Source organism: Pseudopipra pipra, chromosome Z (assembly GCF_036250125.1).
Source record: "Pseudopipra pipra isolate bDixPip1 chromosome Z, bDixPip1.hap1, whole genome shotgun sequence".
Taxonomy (NCBI): Eukaryota; Metazoa; Chordata; class Aves; order Passeriformes; family Pipridae; genus Pseudopipra; species Pseudopipra pipra.
The window spans coordinates 17,439,355-17,461,058 of NC_087581.1; the positions used below are offsets into that span (position 1 = coordinate 17,439,355).

Consider the following 21,704-nt stretch of genomic DNA (forward strand, 5'->3'; position numbering starts at 1 on the left):
AGTAAGGAAGTTTGGAGTCCTCTGAGAAGAGATCACAACTGTGTTAGAAACTAGCTATAAAACAATAAATTCTGGCCTTTCCATCTACTGAGTACTAGGTTTCAGAAACAGTTTTTTGCACAGGATTTGCAGAGGGGGCTTTTTTTGATGGGAAAAAAGTGATTTGTATGTAGCTTCCCAGTTTTATACTCAGAAAAACACTGTGCATCCTATCTGCCACTCTAAATCTTCAGTGATGGTTGGGAAGAACCAATTGTTGTTGGTCTACACAACAGTATAAGCACTGAAGCATAAAGTTACCATTTAAAGAAATTATTGAAAAGCCCAAGAACGTGGTAACCTGCTGGCATGGATGGACCACTGAGTCCAAGCACTGGTCCTCAAGAAGTGAGAATGAATGCTGAACAATGAACCCTCCCATTATCTCTCTCCCTGTCTTAAACTGGGAGCATCAGGCTTTTCTTTCACTGCTTCTAGTTCAGAAAAGCAGAAATATTCAAACGACTTGTTTTATGTTGGTCTCCTATAAATAGAACCAGGTACAAAAGAGTGGGAAAAAAACCCCAGCATGCTTTCTGCCTAGTGCAATTCCCAGAGGTGCCATGAGTCAGGAGATTCATGCAGAGTGACATTAACACCAGAAAAAAAAACAAAAACAAAAACAAAAACAACAAGTACTTTGTGAGATGCCCACCAAGCCACTTGCAGAGGGAAGAGAGAAGTGCAAGGCTGTAAGGAAGAAAGTAAAGTTACAATGCCAAAGGAGAAGACAAGAGAAAAAAAAAAAGTGCACTTTACCTTTTCTGGAAGCCCCACAATGGTAGCAGCAGTTCTTTGTGGGGCTGGAGTCTTGCCCCAGTCTTCCCTCTCGCCCCCTCTGGCAGTCTCAGATGTTCTCAGTGAAGCACCAGCTGTCACTCTGGCAGCAGCAGCGTGAACCCAGCTGACTGAGTTTATACGTGCAGTTATTTTAGCACATGGCCTTTTTCTTTGTTCTCAGAAAAAAATCTGGCAATTAAATACTTTGGATAGCTCAGCTAGATCTGGATAATATTTGACTGAGTAGAGGAAAAAAAAGCCCTAAACAAAACAGTTCTTTCAGTCATAGTATTCTTTTTCTCAAACAACTGCTGTGATCAAGGGCAGAAGAGATTTAAGATGAAGAGTTTTATTTCTGGTGGGAAATATTAGGCAATCAAGTTGTAAGCAGAGCAGGTCACATGGTTGGTTGCAAAATGACTACTGAAATTAACTGTCTTAAGAATATGAAATAGTTTTTAAGAACTACCGGTGTCATGTTTAGACTGCAATCAAACTGTATAAGCCCGTGACAGGCTGGCTTTTCGTTTCAGCCTTTCTTTTCTGTTGCTCTGCTCATAGCAAGCAATAGCTGGAAGCTGAGTCATGTTTTAAGGCACATTTCTGCCCAATTCATCCTCCTTTAAAGTCATCACAGTCTATTCCCTGTCTAGAAATAGATCATCCACACCCTTTTCCAGTCAGATGTTCTCAACTCTACATGAGTTGAAAAGTTTGGAGAGAATGCTTGAACGTCCTGTGTCCTCTTATGCTTATCCCAAACATACGCCACGTCTTTCTGCCTTCATAAATAAGTTTTGATAAATTCATGAATATCACCACCTTGAGTACTGTATGTGGTTCTGGGCCAAATTTAAGGATGGTAAGGCATTCAAAACCATCCAGAGGAGAGCAACAAAGCTGGTGAGAGGGCCAGAAGGAATGTCCTACAAGGAACAGCTGAGGACTGCAGGCTTGTCTAGTTTAGAGACAAGGAGACTAAGGACTCCTTGGGTGTGACCTCATTACTCTCTACAGCTTCCTGAAGAGAGGAAGTGGAGATGCAGGTGCTGATCTCTTCTCCCTGGTATATAGAGAGGCTGTGGAATCTTCCTCTTTGGAGATATTCAAAAGCTGTCTGGACACGTTCCTAGTAATGTGCTCTGGGGGACCCTGACTGAGCAGGGATGTAGGACTAGGTGACATCCAGTGGTCTCTTCCAATCTTACCAATTCTGTAATTTTGTAATATGTGGTAATGGTTCAAAGCTGAGCCAGGACAGGTTTAGACTGTACATTAGTAATCATTTCATCAGCAAGATATGGGTCAAATCCTGGAATAGGCTTCCTAGAGAGTTGATTGATGCCTCCAAACTGTGAGTGTTTAAGAGGCATTTGGACAATGTTCTTAACAACGTGCTGTAGCTTTTGGTCAGCCCTGAATCAGTCATGCAGTTGGACTAGATGCTTGTTCACAGAATCGTTTAGGTTCGAAAAGATCTCAGAGATTATCAAGTCCCACTACGATCAAACACCACGTCAACGAGACCATGGCACTAAGTGCCATGTCCAGTCTTTTCTTAAACACCTCCAAGGACAGTGACTCCACCACCTCCCTGGGCAGTCTATTCTAATATTTAATCACCCCTAATGTCCAACCTGAACCTCCCCTGGCACAGCTTAAGACTATGTCCTCTTATCATATCACTTGTTACCTAGGAGAAGAGGTCGACCCCCACCCTGACACAATCTCCTTTCAGGCAGTTGTAGAGAGTGATACAGTCACTCCTGAGCTTTCTTTTGTCCAGGTTAAACAACCCCAGCTGCCTCAGCTGCTTCTCCTATGACTCACGCTTCACCAGCTACTTCATTATTGTTAGTTTTGTTGCTAAATCTGATCTTTTAGTAGGTATTAATTTTCAGCACTTTTATTATTTTTCCCTGTTAGTGTAAGTTGCTTTGGCAGGCAAGGCATAGCCTTACTAGCTGTCTTCCTTGTGCTATCAGTTTCTCAACCACCCTTGTGATCAGCTTTGTTTTCAAAGGTTATTAAATTCTTCAAAAGTTATTAAGGTTATTCCTGGATTCAGTGTTGTTCATTTTTAGAGACAGTGCAGTTGCTAAATTGTTGGAAAAGTATTATATTTCCTGATATTTAGTTCCGTCATCATTGGAACTGAAATCTGTTCATCTTAAGAGACAGAATAATGACTAGTTTTGTTTTTATTGTCACATACAATGAGAACTTGACCTTTGCATTTGAGCACAGGTCAAGTGGGAGAAATTAGTCTTCAGGGCATCTGTGTAATCAGGCCCTAAATGAAATCTGAAGCTTTAGTAGTAAGAGAGGCCATTGTCTAAGTCTGATACTAAAGCTTTAACCCCATTTCACATCCAAAAGCACAATAAGTTATTTGACAGCAGACACTGAAAGTGCAGGCACTAGCCTGAACTTTATAGAGTTGGATGAGTGCAAGAATTACTGGTTCAGACTCTGTTACTTGAAATTAAAAAGCAAACAACTTTCAACTTCACATACATTACAGAAGGCATTCAACTCAAGACCATAAAGTCACCCACATTAATTAAAAAATTCTAAGCTGTTTGTTAAGAATCAGCTGCCACTTAAAATAGTTTTTTGCCCTTTAAGACCATATATACAGCTGAATTGTTTAAGATTGCATCTCCCCATTGCAAATTCTCTCTTCTAGGTAAACATATGTAAATAGTTTCTCTTCCTCAAAAAAATTATGATGCATTTCTGTTTGTACATTTTTTAGCTTCATGTGATAAAAGTGCTTAAGATAAATTCCCATGGAATTGTTGCTAATTATGTTCTGCCGGATCTCTGAAGCAAAGATCCAACATTCTAGAAGAGAAAATATACATTCCAATTTAATGTCTCCTTGGAGCTGAAGAAGAGGAAGAAATCTTCATTTTCAAAAGTTATCACAATACTAATAACATTCTGGACTTTTTAAAATATCTTTCCATTCTGAGACAACTCCTCTAAACACACTACATATCTAAAGAATTGAGAATTATGTAATTGATAATTTTTGTGATTGCAAAGAAAAATGACCTGACCTTCAGGCTGAAAATATATTTCAGAGCCTGTCACGTGGAGGTCTTTATATGATAAAGAATGCTGTCAGCTCTCCGATAAGGTGGAATCAAAGAGGCTTTATTCAAATGTCGCGCTCCCTTTTAACCCCTAGAACCATGTGACCTTTTGACCAATTGGGTTGTCTATTTAGGCGCATGCTCCCTTGCCCCGGTACGTCCCCTGTACCTTTGGACATGCCTCCTACAAGAGCCAAATCAAGTGCCCAATATTTAAAAGCAGTTCAGCAGAATCCTGCACTGTCATTCATATACAGATATTTAGTCAGTAAACAGGGAAGAGCAATAGACTACAAAGTTAGGCCCTGTGTAAAGTTGCAAACAAGTCAAAGCATTAAAATTATCTTTTAGGTGACCTGAAGTTTCAAGATTTATTGGGTTTGTGGGGCCAGGTTTTGGTAGCAAAAGGCTACTGGGTTGGCTTCTGTAAGAACATGCCAGAAACTTCCCCATGTCCCACAGAGTCAATGCCAGCCACGGTCAAGACTGAGCCTGTCAGCCACAGTGGTAGTGCCTCTGTGGTGGTTTGAAAAACAGGAATTTCAAAAAGCTAATTTTTTGCTACAATTTGTTCAAATGTGAGAGAGAAGAAGTTTTCAGACACGCACAACTTAGTATAGGGGAAGGGAATATACTACAGTTTATTATTAACATATACATATATAAATATATATAACAATTTTAACTATCTCTTCTATAGTGAAACAATAGATATACATAGATCATCTTTTCTTTCCTTCAAAAAAAAGTCCAGAAATAAAGGAGAAGTCCTCTTTTCACTTTCAGGCCACAGCTCTTCCAAATTAATTTTCTGCAGCACTGGTGTCTCTTATTTTTAAGGCAGCAGTTTTGCTTTGTTGCAGCTAGAATTCTTCTTTCTTCTGCAGCATAAAATGCAAGGAGTTAAAGTTTCGCATTCGGAGATTCTGGCCCCTGGGGAGTGAGCTCTTGGGGATTTCCACCCCTCCTTCCGGGGGTCAAGGAGGAGGTCAATTAAACTAAGGCTTTTAGTTTAGTTCAATTTCTTACCCTAGAACTGAGTCCAACTGTCTCTCTCTCTCTCTCTCTCTCTCTGTTCTCGGATTCACTGGTCCGATTCGCTGCTGCTGCAGGGTCCAGCCAGCTTCTCACCACTCCTCCTCCCCCACGGTGGGAAAAGGCGATGAGGTTGACTGGAAAACTCCCGAGGAGTTTAACTCCCTCAGTCCTGGCTGAGCCAGGACAGTGAGGGCCCAGAGGCTCCCCCAAACCTGGGGGGGGGAGACTCCCCTCAGTACTTACATGACTGTGTGCTGCAGCCACCTCTCCAAAGGTCAGGACTCTTCAGCTTGGCTCTCTCCGGCCACCCCTCAACTTGCGCTGGCTCGGCTCCAGTGCTGTGTCTGTCCGCTGATTGCAGCCCTCTGGCTGGCCAATCGGACACCTCACTACCATTTTCCTCCCCAACAGTGGGAAGGTAGCACAGTCTTAACTCAGCTACAAATCCGTACCGGTCCCACCGAGTTAGGGCCGGGAAAGGAAAGAAGCCCCCAGCCCCAATGGTCAGGAGCTGGGGTGGGGGGCCCCCTGGCCCAACACTACATGAGGTTCTTCAAGGCATGGCTGCTTCTCCTTCTAGCTATGCAGTTAAAAAATAAACCTCTTCCGATTCTGTGAGCATGTAATTTCCGCAGGGCGCATGAGCTTTCAATTGGTGCAGTATTAAAAACAATACACCCTGGGGAAAGGCTTTTTTTCAAACCACCACAGCCTCTGGGATAATTTAAGAAGGGGGGAAAAAACCAACAACAGTTGGAAGAGAGGATCAAGATATGAGGGAGAAACAGCTCTGCAGACACCAAGGTCAGTGGAGAATGAGGGGCAGGAGGTGCTCCAGGCTCCAGAGTTGAAGTGAGGCAGATGTGGCCCTGAAAAGCCCATGGTGGGGCACAGTGAAGCAGAGATCCACCTGCAGCCTGCAGAGGGCCCCACACCAGAGCAGATGGATGCCTGAAGGAGCCTGTGATTCTGTGGTAAGCCCATTCTGGAGCAGGCTCCCAGCAGGACCTGTGACCCTGAGGAGAGAGAAGCCCACTCTGGAGCAGATTTGTTGGCAGGACTTGTGAGCCCACAGGGAAAACATGTTGAAGCAGTCTGTTCCTGATGGACCATCTGGTAGGAGGAACACAAGCTGGAATAGTTCATGAAGAACTGCAGCCCCACAGGAGGGACCCATGATGGAGCAGAAGACCATGAGGAGAAAGGAGCAGCAGAGACAACATGATGAACTGACAATCGTTCCCATTGCCTGTTCCCCATGCATCACTGCCAGGGAGGCAATTGTGAAGTCAAACCCAGGAAGAAGGGAGAAGTGGGGAAAAGGTGTTTTAAAGTTTGCGTTTTTTTCCCATTAGCCTACTCTGATTTGACCGCTAATAAATTAAATTAATTTCCTTGAGTTGAGTCAGTTTTGTCTATGTCAGTAATTGCTGAGTAATCTCTCCTCGATCTTATCTCAATGCACAAAACTTTAGTTATATTTTCTATCCTCTGTACAGTCAATGAGGGGTGCAACAGTGCAGCTTTGCTGGGCACCTGGCTTCCAACCAGGGTCAACCCACTAAACTGGAAAAGTATATAAAGTAACAGAGAGTAATTTATCATGAAGATGATGCACATAAGCTGAGCAGCAGCCATATGGCCTTGACTGGTTCCTTATCTTTCCTCCTAACAGAGGAAACATAGTACTACATACACGCAAACATAGAAATAATACAGAATAGTATAATTTCTAGTCAAAATGAGAAAAAATTTTTATACTATTCCATGAATGTTAATTATCTTATACGACAAAACATCAATTTCATCAATCTCTGACATGCTCAACCATCTTTTTGTGGCCTGTTTTGTATAGTAGCAAGGGAAAACAGTGAAGTAACAAATGGGTAGCTTAGGCAACCAGTGTCAACCCCTTGAGCTTACGTGAATGAAGTTGTACTTTTGAAAACCAAAATACTATGGCCACTTTTGAAATATAGTTACCAAAAAAAAAGAAATTTAATTCACTGTTCTATGTTTCTAAGAAAGCTATAGTTACAGAGCAAACTACTGGACCATATTAAGTTTTATGATAATTTGTGAAAAGTATCCGAGTTATCTGATAAATTTCATCTCAGAGTTCAAAGCGGCTGATGGTTCAATGGGGATCACATTGCCCATAAAGCATTTTGCAAGCCACAGGTAAGGGCTTGCAGAGCATCCACCAGGACCTCCTAGCATATTCACCCAGCAACAAAAGTAAGCAAATCATCTCATCCAAATGAAGAGTAGTATGTTGTTGTGCCAACAGCATCCTATAGGCTCAGCCAGTTTGTGGTCACATCTGTGTATCCTAAAAAGTTAGCAATGCTAGCTGGTGATGCTTTGCCTGATGCCCCCCAGGACACAGTTGGCCCTCCTGGCTGCCAGGGCACTGCTGACTCACATTCAACTTGCCCTCAACCAGGACCCCCTGGTCCCTTTCCACAGGACTGCTCTCCATCATCTTGTTTCCCAATTTGTACAAACGTAAAGATGTATAAATATCAATAAAGTTGTTCTATGTCCAATGTAAAAGTTTTAATTACTTTTCATTTCTCATATTCAAGAAAATGGCCCTTCAAGCTATATCCTGGTAAGGAAAATATTTCCTTTACACATTAACCACAATGTAATAAATTGGATTGGGAGTCGCTTTGTTAATATCTTTAATTTCTGGTACAGAACACTGGTTTTTTTTCATTGGCACTACTTGTTCTTTTAAAAAAATAGGCGAAATCATCAGTGTTGAAATATGTCTGGGTATTTATGTGAGATTAATATCATAACGTCTAAGGTGTTACAATGGAAGAGCACTGTATCTTTTCCTCTTTTAAAAGAATATAGTTCAAGCCACTTGACAACAGAAACTTTGTCTTGTAGCCCATTGACCTTTAAAGTGTATTTATTTGACTAGTGAACACTTTCAATGGATTTGTATGGATTTGTACGGATTTGATACTAGACACATTGTTGCATAATTCCTGTTTACATAATAGGTATGATAGAGTTCAGGAGCTACTAAAGAAAAAAAAGTAAGAAACACATAACCTTACAAAGTAGACTTTGTCAATGGCTGAACTGTAGCTTTCCAGTCACCGAGTTTCCTGTGTCCCTCCTTAATGCCAGCAAACATCAGCACAAAGGAGTGCTTCATTCTCCCAGGCTGACAATGAACTGGAGAAGGTACCACTTTTTTGAACCTACTTTTTCCTCAAAAGGACTTAACAGCTGAAACCTGTCTTGCCCTGATAAAACAGTGTGAGCATGTATTGGAGATAGGGTTTGTGAGATCAATAACATCTAAGTGATTAATACCGAAGGGGATCTAAAGAAAAAGATAATTATTTATACCTAATTTTATTTATAAATAAAAAATTGTTCTATGAAAACTGTCGACAAACTTTAGGGACAAACTTTTAAATGCTTTTAGGGAGTGTATTAGTCCCTATCTTTATTGCTGAAGGATATACAAAGTTTCAATGTGAGACATTTGATATTGAATCATACTAACAAGCCATGCAACAGGAGAGGGAAAAGACTTATGTTTCATTAGAGTAAGGAACCCAGTTATTCCAGTATAGAAGTAACACCTAACCTAAGTAAAACAGTTCTTGGTTTAATTAAGGATAATGGCCAACCATCTCCTGAGCAAGAAAAAGATAAGCTTCAGGAAAAAAACCTAAAACTTCATAGACTTTTCAAGTACTGCTTCATACTAATTTTAAGATTCTGACTGAAAAGGCCGTTACAATGACTTTGTAAGCATTTTTAAGTTACCTTTTTTCTACTAGTATAATAAATAATCATCTCCTAAATTAGAATCCAGATTTGTATGGATTTGATTTCTAGTTGATTTAGTCTGTCATGCTTCACCTCGTAGGCAATTAGATAGTATTAATAAAAATTTCTCTCTTCATAATGATGAAGTCGTCTCTTAAAAAGCTCTGAATGTTATGCAGTTCTTCTGATAGGGACATAATTAAAAACTAAGCAGTAAATTAAAAGGACATGTCCTGAAGGAAACCATAACATTCAGGCATAGAAGATGAAAATTCTCAACTTTAACATAATACAGGAGACAAACGTTTTTTTGAAACTTCAGCTCAAAGAACACAGACTTAAATCTTTCAGACAATCCAGACTGAAGTCAAAGAATCTGTAATTGTTTAAACTTGACAGCCCTTCCTTGCGACAATTTGTTAGGATTTCTAAGTTTTTTGCAAAGAAAGGAGTTAACCAAGGCAACAATTAGGTAACAGTTATAAAGAAATACAGTCACTAAAGACAGAAGTGTTTGGAGCAAAGAGGAAGAGTGAAATAATTCGAGAGACTGCAGCCACAGAAGCAAAGCCAGTTTGGGCTTTTAAGATGGGGGAGACAAAGAATCCATGGAGTGGCAGCGGAACAGCAGACTTGTTGCAAGGAGAGAGATGCAATATGATAGAAAAAACTGTAGCTGATACAAGTTTTGATGCTTGGACATTATCCTGGAAGAATATGAATCTCACTGATATAAGGCTCTGGGTAAAAGCTTACCCATTAAATAAAAGAAATGCAGTTGGAAACAGAACTTGGAAATATGTTTTTGTGCTTTTCAAGAGGCGTGGTGCAAGCTTGGCACATTTTGAAGGGTTGGCAGCCCTGCAAAGGCAATTGAAACATACTGCATGGTGCCAATTCATTTTGATTTGCAGGTAACTGCTCTAAGAAAAGGAAAACAAATGTCTCAGTAAAACCCCAAAGGATGATTAATGTAAGGCTTTTCAAGCACTACTAGCGGTATGTGTAAGATAAAAAAAAACCCAAATATTATGCTACTTTACCATCTAGGGCAATGCCTCTGACGAACTTCATGCAGAGTCAGGACAGCCTACAGCAAAAATATTGTTTTCACAGGCCTATATCCAGGTGGCAGGCCCCCAAAGATATACTGACCCTCTAGAAGGGGCACAGTACCTTCAGAGCTCCCTAGGGGAAGAAGATACAACAAAATACCAAACATGAGAAGTTTCATCAGCACTGAACAGACTAGAACTGCACTAAACATCAGGAGCTTTCTGAGATTCTCCCAAAGTGCAGGCAATGAAATAGGGTCATGAAAGAAGCATCATGGAGGTCTGAGAGGGAAAGAGAAGGTGGAATAGGGTGCACAAAAAGGAAAAAAAAAATCCACAATACCAAAAGATTCTATGAGCTTTAGTAATAATATAACATACTTGAAAGAACAACTAAAACATATGAACAAATACTATGCAGTTTGTTATTCATACACAGATCATCCTAGTGATACTTCTGTCATACAAAAATGAACCAAAAATTGCTATTGTCATATTGTTTCAACTCCTACCTGTAATAAAACCATTCTCACACATTTCCTGCAAAAGAATGGTAATTAAAAGCTGGATTGATTTTTGTTTCTTGACAAGAATTTGTAATCAGCAGTTACAATTAGAAGTGTCAAAATCTTTAGAGCTTTTTGAACAAAGAAGATAATGCCCTGGTCAAGACTCCAGGAACACGCATTGTATTATCTACATGATAGCATGCCGTGGTCCGAAGGGCGGATGGGGCGATGGCACAGCACGGGTCCAGGACACAAAAAGTAGGGTGCCGGTAGAATCCTTTATTCCAGCGTGCATGTGGTTATTTATCAGCTCAGGGGGGAAAGGGCCAGAACATGGGGTGGAGCATGAGACAGACAAGCGGGGGGACAAACCAGGATAAAGACACGGGCAAAAGGGGGAGGAGCGCAGGAGGAACTGGGGAAGGAAAGGGCGAATGGGGGCTGTGTCCTCTCTGCAGCTTCTCCGGCCAATCCGCAGAGAAACAGGGGACAGGGAAGTGAACGAGCCGGGACATGCCCCGGAGATACAAATTCTGGGGAAACCTACAATGTGTGTATACATAATAAATGTAAAGTCTGCATCATAAAGCCTGTTCAATTGCTGTACTTATTTTTCCACTTCTGAAATCGTTCCCATTCTAATTCTTGGTCCTTGACAATAGCATGCCTGTTCTCCATACATTTTGAGGCAGCTGTAGAGTAACAGCAAAACATGCCAATATGTTCCCCACAGACACCAACAGCCAACTATGAAAAATAAATGGTGACAAAGTTCCTAATTTAACCTACTAGTTGTATCTCCCGAAAATAAAATAAACAAAAAGACTTCACAAAACCAGGATAACAATTAGTACCTGTTAAGCTCTTAAGGCAGTCTGAGAAAATACCCATCCTACTACTCGGAATGGAAATGAAATGGAATTCTAAAATGGAATCCAAAATAGAAGATTACCTCTGCTCATGGAGGCATTGCAGATGCAGATTATCCATCACTTTCATTCTTGAAACCCACAGTAGTTAACCACAATTTAAATTAAAGCACACTATTGTAAAATAAGCATATTTACAGAAAATGTTGTCTAGGATAGAAAGGCAAATACTAACAAGACTAGAAGCACTCTTGATAACATCTTATTATTCCCACTTCCCTTGTGTTCTTTAGATAGAGAAATGCATGTGATACTGGCAAGGTTGCAACAGTGGAAATATATCTCTAATTCTAAAAGGTAACATAGAACCATTCATAGTTTCAGCTTTGTTCGTGAAGATGCTTAGTAGTTTTTCTACTTCTCTCTTCAAGTAAACTCAAAAGGGATTTTCTGGTAACAGAACACCACGTGGTTCTTTTATTGTTTAGTGCAAATTAACAATCCTTTAAGGAGTAGCATGAAAGATCCTTTCCTGCCTCCTGAGCACATGTTAGCTTTCAGTAGTTGTTCACAGAGAACTGTAGGACACCTTTTTCCTCCCACAGTTTTGTATTTCATTTTGGCAAAGACAGACACATGTCCTCAGTAGAAAACAACTCAGCCAACTGCAAGCCTTCAAAGATTTGCACATGACTTTAACAGGCATCTTGACAGCCAGAAAAGGTTCCTGCTCCTTCCATTAATATTACTCCACTGATTTTGTCCAAACTATATGTAATCTCATGGCTCATGTTTCTCCACCGTTTTTGCCCCCCCTTTTTGAATTAGCCTCAACAATTTCACTTATTCTGCCAAATTCGCATAACCACAGAATCATTAATGTTGGAAAAGACCTCCAAAATTATCAAGTGCAACCTTTGACCAAACACCATCACATCAACTAGATCATAGAAGTAAGTGCCACATCCAGACATTTCTTGAACATCTCCAGGAATGGTGACTTCACCACCTCCTTGGGCAACCCCTTCCAACACTTGACAGCCCTTTCAATGAAGAAATTCTTCCTGATGTCCAACCTGAACCTGCACTGGCGCAGCTTAAGGGCACCTCCTCTTGTTCTGTCTCTGGTTGCGTGAAAGAAGAGGCCAACCCCCACCTGGCTACAACCTCCTTTCAGGTAGTTGTAGAGAGTGATACAGTCACCCCTGAGCTTTCTTTTCTCCAGGCTAAACAACTCCAGCTCCCTCAGCCGGTCCCCACATGACTTACATGACTTACTCTCTAGACGTTTCAGCAGTTTTGTTGACTTTATGGTCTTGTGCAGTGTTTCAGGATAACACTTACAAGGTCTTGTTACACAGAATCATACTGGGACAACAAGCTTCAAGTGAATCAAGTTAGGAAATAGAATTCTGGAGGTCATACACAGAGTCTGGTCCTTATTCTGGCAGCAGTAAAAAAATCAGCATCAGAAAAAAAATGTGAGAAAAGATGAGTCTCTGCAATACTATGGTTAGGCAATGTCTAGCAAAGTGATAACCATATTAGAGCAACAAAAAAAAGTATGAGAAGCTGAAGACATCATCTTAAAGCTTTCAGTGACAGAAGTCTTAGGGCAAAAGTTCGTGTTAATAGTGGCTGTGGAGTAAAGACAGTAATATATATTAAAAACCTTCCCCACCAGAAGCCCATACCTTGGAGGATACATGTTCAAAAAGCACCTAAAATCTTTCATAAAGTTTATAAACCTGGGCTGAATGCCAGTTTTTCTTTCTCCTCAGAATGGAACATGTGGATAGCATTCAACCTCCTTTGCTCAACACTTGTCTCAAGACAGCTTCTACCTTGTGCTAAGCCTTTAGACTGGTCAGTAGTATTGCTTAACCACGCTTTTATCTAGTAATTGAGACAACTTACCTGTACCAATTGTGGTGGCTGCAGTACCCAGATATACCCATGACATACTGCAGCATCATTATCAAGATGCCTCACACACATTAGGGTCATTCATTCATCCAGGTTGGATGGCAGCAGACAATATTCTCCTTTATTTTCAAAACCAAAATAAAAATAAAGAATGATGAAATTTGTCAGGAAACACAACACAGATAACACGAAAAAGAAAAATCCACATGCTCTCTTTGTTTAGCAATCAATGACATCACACATCTGTCCCTTCTAGAACACTAGAGTGCTCTCAAACAGCATCACACTAGTTTTTGCAGCTCTTAAATGTCAATAGAGCACCCCATGAGAGAAGACTTCAGGGCAAAATTTTGATTGTGCACTTTGAACCATTATTCATTCATTTTCTTATTGATTCACGTCTACACAGAGCAAAAAAATTTTAAATTCTTTACTATTTCACTGTCCTCTCCATGTAAGTTATCCTTGTCTCTGCTTCGACCTCCAGTTTATCAGAAATAATAAGTAAAGGAAAAAAATAGTATTTCTTCTTTAAGTTAGATTTATCATTCAAAAACTTTTGAAGCAATGTCTCTCCTGCCTCCTTGACTAATAATGCCTCCTACTCAAGGAGTTAAAGTTTTTATATAAATAATTATTTGGGGTTTTTTTTTAACTTCAGTTACTTCATGGCTCCTCTTATGATTTCTGTGTCAAGTTGTTCTTCCTCTATCTTGAACAAAACCTTTTTCTGAATGTATGTCACAGAACTCTTTGCATAGATAAATATTGAGAATAAGAGAGAATTTCAGAGTACAAAATTTCTTTTCAAGCCTTTCATTTTCCCCAGGTGTTTTTCTAAGGTTATAACTCATCATACCACTCTTTCAGAGACAGCAGAATCTTTATCTCATAAATCATGCATGATTATCGCTTCCTTTCTTTAAAGATGTGTTTACAGGTCAATTTTACCAAGCTTTTTGCAAGTTAAATATACAAGTACAATCATCAAAATTATATCCAAGACAATAATTTGGAAACTTATATTTGGATTAATGTGCTCTTTAAAAATTTCTGGTCAGATATCCTGGATGAGGAGACAGCCCTGTAACAATTCCCAACTTGAGACGAATTAGCTTGCTAAGCTTTCTCAGTCATTCCAACCTTGAATTTAAATTTCATTTTCATTGTTTCACAGAACAGTTTTCCTATTAACAGGAATCTGAAAAAAGTTGACAAAATCAGGTGAAAACTACAGAAGATTACTGCAATACTTGGTAGTGCATTTGACCTGAGAGTGCAAGCTTGGCTTCAAACTGAATTTAAAGGGAGAGAGGGGGGAAAAGTAGTATTTTACACCAATATTGTAAAACTGATATTGCATCTAAGAGTATTTTATTCCAACATGGAATCAAGTGTCTAAACAAAGGTGTTTTCTTAGCGGAAGCCACTTAAGAATATTACTTCCATGTTGCAGTGTTTTTTAAATAAAAATTAGAATAAATTTGAATTTGATTAAATAAAACTTTAATAGATGGGTAAAGAGAACTTCTTCAGATGTTATGAACCAAGCCTATTTTCATCTTTCCTTACACACTTTGCACTGAAATAGATTAAAACTCTTTTTAGTTTGTTCAATTTCCTGACATTATAGGACTTAAAACCTGCCAAAATTTTTATTTATGCTGTTAAATACCTATGAAATGAGCCTGGAATAAATAATTAGTTATTTCAAATCAGTTAATAGTTTGCAAATATTTTCAGTATATTCAGGCACAATACCAAGCAAATATGCAGAATGTTTCGGGAAATCAGACAGTAAAACAGCATGCCCAGCACAAACCTTGACTCCCTTCTTTTTCTTTCCTAACCATAAGAAAGTGAGTACTGTCATGGTAAACACAACAGTACTATTCCACATTCAGATAATTTACACATCATCACAAATTAGTAGATGAACCTGGCTACAGAAAAAACACCACCTTATGTCCACCTGCATCCCACACCAGAGCAGGCAGATGCCCAAAGGAGGATGTGAATAGGAAGCCCATGCTGGAGCAGGCTCCTGGCAAGACTTGTGGCTCCAGGGTGAGAGGAGCCCACACTGCAGCAGGTTTGCTGGCAGGACCTGGGTGGATCCATGCTGGAGCAGCCTGTTTTCCTGAAGGACTGAACTCTGGACACACACACTGGAGCAGTTTCTGGAGAATTGAATCCCCGTAGGAGAGACTCACACTGGAGAAGTTCATGGAGGACTGTCTCTTGTGGGTGGGACCCTATGATGGAGCAGGGGAGGAGCGAGAAGAGGAAGGAGTGGCAGAGACAATGTGCGATGAACCGATCACAACTGCCACTGGCTGTCCCCTTGCACCACTGGGAGAGAGGAGGTAGAGAATTCAGGAGTAAAATTTGGCCCTTAAAGAAGGGAGGGGGTGGGGGCACGGTACTTCAAGATTTATTTTTTTCTTTTTCTCACTGTCCTACTTTGATTTGATTGGTAATATATTAATATAATTTCCTTGAGCCAAGACTGTTTTGCCCACAACGGCAATTGGTGAGTGATCTGTCCTTGGCCTTATCTCGACCCATGAGCCTTTTGTTGTTTGTTCTCTCCCTTACCCAGTAGAGAAGAGGGAGTGACAGAGCAGCTTTGGTGGGTGCCTGACAACCAGGCAGGGTCAACCCACCACACCTCTCCTTGTCCCAGTGTGGGAAAAAAGAAACTGAATTTTGCAAGAAAAATAGCCTTTTTGTTTATCTGCCTTACAATCTACCATGCTCTGTTTCTAAGAAGGGAAATAGGCTGAGGTTTTTTCTGTTTAATCCTAGTGTAGAAATTCAGGAAACACATACTGGGTAAAAGCATTTAGATCTTTTGAAGGTTTAGGACATGTTTTGTAGACAGCAACCCAAAATAACCTAAGAATAGTCGTCTATTTCCATTCACCCGAATTACTTGTTTAAAGTAAGTTTATGGATGAGGTAAGTTTGTGCACTCTTTATGGCTGCAGATTGAAGAGGTTACTAGCTGAGGCTTAAGCATGTGATGTGACACCTTGAGAAGTAGGCGCCTCACTCAAAAACATATCAGGCATTTCTGCATTTTGTTCTGCAAAGGTGTAGTGGGCAGCACAATACAAAGGTCTCTGCTTTTCTGCTTAGGTAGTCCAAGTTCAGTTGTGTTTATTAGCTTCCCTTCACCTGGACCCACGCTAATTCAATTCAGAGCACCTGCTCGTCTACCTAGTTTTGTTTCTTTTTATTAAAGGAAGGCTAATTAAATTGAAGAGTTGCTCACAAACCTGGGGTTTAGGTACAGCAGCTAAAGTGCTGGGCAACAGGCATTGTGCTATGGACAAAACATGAGATATTAAGCTAGCAGAGTCAAGAGCTAGGAAGAACACGAAATGACAGTTATCTATGCAATATTATTTCACAATACCTTTTCCTTTGCATAGTCATTAGTGTAGGGCCTAATTACATAAGCAGAACCGTTAAGTGCACAGGCTGCTAAGTCATTTAACACTATTTTCATTTCAGTGGAGTGGACAGAAACAAGAACAACATCACTGTTGCTGATTAACATTAAATAGGGTTCTTTTTCTTAATACTCTGGTTTTCCTAATCTCCAGCAAATAACATAGTCAAAAAGAATGTGTTACAGCATTCTGGTCACAGATTGATAAAGGTTTCCATTTCAAAATCCTTATTTTTTCTCTCTAATTGGAGAAGATTTTTGTAAGATAATGCTCCAACTGACAGTTATTTGAGTGGTTTGTAACCATCGTTTGCAGAAGATAAACATAGTAGCTGCTCTTGATCCAAGCTGACCTCGCCTCCCTGAGAGCAAATAGAAAAAAAAAAAAAAGGAAAAGGAAAAAAGAGGGTAAGAGAGTTTTAAAGAAAAGAAAAGCAAGCATTTAAAAGCAGAATGTCTATTCGTGAGACTGATTTTCACATCCAGCCTTGCTGCTGCAACAGGCACAGAATATGTTTGCATTAGCCACTCCAAAAGCACAGAATATTTCTCTCACCACAGCGTTTTTAATGCCTGAAAACCAACTTCACAGTACACAAAAAAATGCAGTAAAAATGAGGGAGTAAAACAGTTTTGCAAAGTTCAGAAAGAAAACCAGTTAAACAAAACGCAATATGTTTTCCCAGTTCCCAATGTCATGCTCAAGCCATTTCAGCATGTTCTGTTCCAGGATACTCAGCTGCAGCCTTGACAATGCTGTTATTACATATTTGGTTATAATGTCTAACTGGATAGAACTACTTTAGAGCTAGTTCAAGGTACAGAGAAGATTATGTTCAAGCAGAGGAACGAACAATTACATCAGACACTCCTGAGATTGCTGATAGAAATTGAAGTTACAAACCAGGTAGTCATCCAATTTAAGACAGGACAGACTCTGCTCTTGATGAAGATTATGATCTGAGTCATCAACTTGACATTAAAATTAGACCTTATTAGTGTCAAAGAAACCACTACTGATCACTGAGTACAGAATAGGAATAGCATTTTAAAATATGAGCAAATAACTTGCGCTTCTGAGCTGGTGTAGGGTAGGAACATTGATTTCCCTCCGCTCCTTAACTTTCACTTTTTTAAGCATCACAAAGAAAAAAAAGATGCTGTGTTAGTAGGTATTTTAGAATACCAAGGAGGCTAATATTTCAGAACATTTCTAACAATTTTATAAAACTATTAACATTTCTATTACATAAAGAAAAATTTCACTGAGATATTTCATCCACACATTGAGCTACAGCACAGGAATATCAATCAACTCTAATTTGCAGGAATATATTTTATAAAACAAAACTCCAAAGGCTTATTATAATAAGAACTTTGGGTCTACTTCTTTTCTTTGAGCATATGTTTTGAAAAATGTCACAAGACTGACCTCTGGTGGGTCATAAATTACCAAGCATCTAAAGTGACACACAAAAAATAAATATGTATCATGCACGAGAAAAGGAAGGGATTTTTCACAGAATCCCAGAATATTTTTCATAGATTTCAACATAAGAAGGACATACTATTCTTCACAGTCTCCCACAGCAAAGAAGTGAATATGCTGCAAGTCATTATAACAAACAAGAAACTATAATGATTCCACTACTTACTCACTCACCAGTATTTGAACACAAAATTAGCTATAGGACTCAGAACTACTGCTTTTTTATGAGATTAAATTTAAACAGCTAACACTGCATATAACCTTTGAACCTGCCTAAATTTTAGTCATGCACAAGGCCAGATCCTCAAATGAATAAGTGCTCAGGTTAAAAAAAAAAACAAAACCAAAACAAAACAAAAAACCTAAACAAACAAAAAAAAAACAAACAAAAAGGTAAAATTCCATATTCTATCATTCAGTATCCTGAATATAAAAAAACCCAAACATATCCAGCTCCACCTTCCAGCCTTCTCAAGTCTTCGCCTTTACCAATATAAGTATTTCATTATCTGAATGTACTCCATAAGATAATCAAGCGAACACCTGTCCTTTTTTTCTAATAAACAGGAAAGACTGACGTGATGAAAATTCTGTTTAAGGAAACAATTCCAAATACCTTGCATAATCTACAGTTTTGTAAAAGCCACAAAAACTGCAATTTTTCAATGTCAGTCAGTCAGTACTGAGTGTAGAGGTTGCACAAGATGAGTCAGCCAGTTTTGCATAACAACTTCCAATTTAGACCTTCAAGAGCCACATTAGCCTTTTGCCTCAGCATTATGTTGGGAAGCTTTGTTCACTGTAAGAGCAACTTTTTACAGAGCTGTGGCCTTCCAGAACACAGTCTATCCTCTCTTCTTTATTTTCATTTTTACATGACCTACTTATCTTTTTCTCAGACATATAACTTTGAAGTGATCATATTGAATGTATTTTCAACCTGCAATGTTCCATATTAATGCCTCTATTATTACTGAACATTCTGAAAACACAAATGAGATTAGCTAATGATGCTAACAGATTTTTATTTTCACATCCTCAAAGAGAACCAACTGATAGGAAAATCTATTGATCTAACGCAAAAACCCATAGAGCATATCTCCATCATGATTCCCTTGTCTGTACATGTAGGCAGTTCTTAATCACTTAAACACTGACATTACTCAGGAATAATTGTATCAGATGCTACTAAATGAAGTGCCATAATGATCCTATTGTACCCACATCCATGGCTCCATCAGTACTTCCAAGGTATAAAAAACAGATAAGAGCTAAGTCTATTGTCAGTTTACCTAAATGTTCTATATAAATATCCTATCGTCCTTAAATTTTCAGCAAAAACTGACAAACATTATAAAATAAACTTGTAATCTCAATCACTAAGAAAAGCAAGTTTGTCATTCAAGAGTATGCTCTCTATAAAGAATTTAAACAATGCATTGAATAGGCTTTAGCTTTATTACTATGCTTTGGGTTTGGTCACTAAAATTCTGTATCAGTTTTTCCAGTTTTGCCCAGCTTTGCCATCAGACTCATTTACTATTGGCTGTTTGGATCATTCTCAATTATCCTTTTGAATAACAGTGTGTTTGACACTGTTCTGGTACTACTCTGCTTTTGTCAGGACAATCAAGAGATTGTGTTTCAGACAGCTTTAAATACCAAAAGTTAAAAAAAGCAGTGAAATTGAAATTTACTGTCCCTAACCAACACTGTTTAAATACCCCGCTTCTTTCAATTACATTTAAAAAAAGGCTTCAAAAACATGTATCAGCTTTCTTCTTTTCAAACACAGACTGGATTTTCTCCTCTATGTAATTTAATTATCTTGGTAAAATGAAATCGGAGTTAAACACCCAAACAAGAACTTATATCATTATAATGATATAATTATATCTTTAGAATATAATATATAATTATATCTTTAGAATTATTAAATTGGTCAACTTCTTTTACAGTCAGTAGAATGGAACACTCAATTCTCAAACATGATTTATAGAGGAGATAAATAGTATCCTGGATGCATAACTATCCTATAATCTAAGATTCTGGGGGGAAAAAAAAAACAAATAAAAAACTGACACCAAATAGAGGAAGAGATGTTTATTAGAAAATATCATGCAGCAAATACTTGAAAACAGAGCTAAAAACCTATATAAGTTCTAAACCCACTTTATAGGCTTTCTTTTTCTGAAAAGATTCCCTGCTCACTCTTTTGCTTCAAGCCTAATTAATTGATGAAAATAGTAATATTAATGCATTAGAGCTATTATAAAGTACACTAGAATTTCCAAACTAATAAAATACCTACAGAATTATATATATATGAGTGTATGGATTTAAAATCTAAGAAGTATGAGCTTATCTAAAGCTCGAATCATAAGCTCTCAGGCAACAGACTTAAAAAATTGTGATCAAGAGATAAAGACAATTATTTGAGTTAGAACAGCCTCTGTGAAAGAAAGAGATGCTCTTATAAAGTAAAATATCTGCTTAGAAAAGAGATGGAAAAAGCTCTGGCATATCACAGCAGTAGAGTAAAAAGTGTGGTAATAACATACCACCTTTTCCACTTTAGCACTTTTTTCCACTTAGTGGAATATGAAGGCACGATCACCCAGATTTTGCCTAAGGTTCCTCCAATATGAAGTGAAGTATTATCTGAAAATAGTTTCAAAAAGTAACATTAGTCAACAATCATTCTTTTAAGTCATGAGTGCAAACAGCTGATACCACAATCCTGGTAAATCAATCAGGTGAGTTAAACAGACCATAAAATACGAGCAATTAAATAATCCTTATGTATTAACAACTAAGAATGGCAGCTATTACTCAAGGAACAGCAGAGGACTAGACCAAAGGGTTTTCCAGATGACTGATTGTTAATTTAGAAGCTGGAGCAAGCTGTTTGTGTAAGGAAAAAGAGCAATGTTAAGCAAAGACTCAGCTCCCTTCTCAAGAAAGGAAAACAAATACCATTCTTCCCTTTTGAGGAAATGCTATAGCAAAACTGTCACAGATGTGTCACTAGGAACCAATGGGTCAGGAGGACTTCCACTTTTATGCAAGACTTGCTTTCTGACCAATCTTATTATACTTCACGGATTAGTGATGGAACTAAATTATTCTATATGAGTAGTACAGTCAAAGTTTGACACCATGTAAACACACAGAATAGTATGGCATTTCTGAAACATTATGTCACCCTTGAAGATTTAGCACAAAAGGTAAGAACTGGCCTCAGACCATTTTTAAAAGTAATTTTAATGCTTCCCCATTATTTGAGAAGTGTACTTTTTTGTATTAAATTTGATTAAGTCAAAGATTACTGATAAGAAGCTTAAGTATCACCATGACAACATCATGAAAATGTGTCCTGTTCCAAATCACACTGTCCAAGAAATAATCCAATCTATTAAACCAACTAACTTCTAAATACATTGCAAAGTTTATTGACTGGTTAGGAGGTTAGTAAAGTGCAAATGCTGTCAATGTTGCATTGCCTACTAAAATGTCAGATAGAAATTTGTTGAGATTTCAGCTGTCTTCTCTCCTGCATAGATTACTCTGACATTCAATAAGGTATAAAATGCTGTTCTTTAAATATCTAATGGATAACAAGAAATCACCACTCGAAGTA

The 21,704-nt window shown here is 38.6% G+C and overlaps 1 protein-coding gene across 1 annotated transcript in view; it reads right to left on the bottom strand.

Annotated features, from left to right (window-relative positions):
• Nucleotides 1–1,091, bottom strand: part of PDE4D (phosphodiesterase 4D) — a 603,821-nt gene extending 602,730 nt beyond the window's left edge. The window contains exon 1 of the mRNA XM_064642015.1: nt 799–1,091. The gene's annotated coding sequence lies outside the window, so the exon portion shown is untranslated. The remainder of the gene's footprint in view (nt 1–798) is intronic.
• Between the last annotated feature and the right edge of the window lie 20,613 nt (nt 1,092–21,704).